General features: G+C 33.5%; 1 long non-coding RNA gene across 1 annotated transcript in view; it reads left to right on the top strand.

Annotated features, from left to right (window-relative positions):
* The window catches only part of LOC111085636, a 24,804-nt gene extending 23,488 nt beyond the window's left edge, over nucleotides 1–1,316 (top strand). The window contains exon 3 of the long non-coding RNA XR_002610445.1: nucleotides 781–1,316. This is a non-coding gene — a long non-coding RNA (uncharacterized LOC111085636). The remainder of the gene's footprint in view (nucleotides 1–780) is intronic.
* The last annotated feature ends 852 nt before the right edge of the window (nucleotides 1,317–2,168 follow it).

Here is a 2,168-nt window from a genome sequence, read left to right as displayed (position 1 = left end):
CCGCCACAATTTAAGTCTTCGTATTTTTAGCCGACACTGGGCAGCTTGTACATAATTGAATAAATAAATAAAATTTATTCAATATCGTTCATTTTTATTTTCTATGCAACGGTACGTAAACTGGACTTGTATTTAGTTACCTAAAATATTTTAAGCCTCATCAAATTTATGCCAGACGAAATTAATTTTTTTCCTTTTTAATTGTGTTCAGGTAATATGCATATTTAGATCATATGTTAACAAGAAAAACCAATTTCAGACTTTTAACAGACAGTCAACCTTATCCACAATCATCCGCCATTTTCACGCACTGCTACTAACTCAGATCTCTTCACTCAACAAGGTATAGAAGTTGAATTAAACATATGTCTTTTGGACGATAACTAAGAACAATAAATATATACAATTGCAATTACTAAAATTGGTTTTCCTTGCCGCAAGGAACCTCTCGACATCACACTCAGCCCCATTATCAATCAGTTAGAGATTTTCAGTATTCTGGTATTTTTTTTTATAAGTGAATAACTAAATGTCGTGGCACTGATTCGTAAGTTAGAAATCAAATGCGTAAGTAACAACAAAGTTTACACGAATTACAAGAAAGATGTTATTATTTTGCGATATTCGCAAATCACTTTAGAAAAAAAATTAAACATTTTCTCCTCTTTAGTTCACTTTTTGGTTATATATTTGCATAATATTTATATGAACTGACTGCAGTTTGATGAATATCATTGTAGATCTAGCTAGGTTATTAAGGCTTGTTTGTTTATGTTTTAGGCATAAAGCTGATGTATCCGTCCCGGAGATCGAACCTGGAATTCCAGTGTTATATGCACTTAAGTTTACCGCTGAGCCACCAGAGGATAGTTTTTTTTGAACTCGTCTAAACATCATTGGTTTCCTAAGCAATTTGTTTGTTTGTTCTAGTCCAGAAATTACGTCAGGCTTCTATAGAACGTTATCGGATTATTTAATCATTGGTTTTCTGAATCTTAAACCACACTCAAATATTCTAAACACACACTTTTTATAGAAATATTTGATCTTCATGAACGCCAGCTTCTAAAACTATAAGCTACTATCTCTATTCAGTCGTGAAAAAGTATAAAACTAAGCTAAAATTACTTAATAAAACAATCCAATGGGGAGATGAATAAAACTCACCCTTTGAAGCTGACCATAAAGTTCAAATATCTATATAAAGCGCGCGTGTTTAAAACATTTTGGAACGTTTTAAGACTCAAAAAGCCAATAGAGATGGCAAAACTGAAACTAACTTCTGGTATGTGATGCTTAAGCTTGGAAAGCGAAGAGGCATGATAACTGTGATGTATTATAACATGTTAAGTTTTGTAAATAAAGAATAGGTCTGAAATATCATTTTTACTATCCATTAGTTTGAAATCCAGAATAAACTAACTAACAAGAAACAGTGGTTAAAGTACGTAGTTCATGTTCAGTTCCATCATTTGTATTATATTAAAAATTCGTCTTGTTCTGCCAACTGAGGCTAGTTACTTCTCATATTGAATTACCACTCAGTTCCAACCTAGCTGATAATTATATTATTGAAGAACGACACTCCGAACAGTGGCTTGTAGCAGAAAGAAAATGGATCTTGTCTACTATTTTGACCCATCTCGAGTTTAAGATCTGAAATGAACTCATATATACAATGAAACATATACGTTGTTCTTACAGATGATTAACCACACTTTATAAGAAGGTTATTACCGATCCAATGCTACTCTTGGAACTATTTCCTTCATTAACAGTTGTGCATGGCCATGATTACGCATTATTATGCATCACCACAAGTTTCATTGTTACAAGCTTCTTCAAAGGACAGCGAGGTCAAACTTAGATCACAAATCTTGATAAACTTATAACATTGTACAATGTCTTCAAACACCACAGTTAAGCAAAGCAAATATACTGAAGTCCATGTGTTCATAATCAGGTATGTCGGAGAAAGAGATAGTAGTTTTATTCTCTTTTTTCATAGAAATGAGGCTTTGAAGTAAGACGTAAAGTTTAATGTTTTATCCTCAAAGCTTATTTCGAATAAGGCGCTCGACTCACAATCTGAGGGTCGCGGTTCGAATCCGCCATACCACCAAACATGCTCGCCTTTCAGCCGTGGGGCGTTATAATGTGACGGTACT

This window comes from Limulus polyphemus, unplaced genomic scaffold, assembly GCF_000517525.1.
Source record: "Limulus polyphemus unplaced genomic scaffold, Limulus_polyphemus-2.1.2 Scaffold523, whole genome shotgun sequence".
Taxonomy (NCBI): Eukaryota; Metazoa; Arthropoda; class Merostomata; order Xiphosura; family Limulidae; genus Limulus; species Limulus polyphemus.
This window is presented reverse-complemented; position numbering and strand designations above follow the sequence as displayed.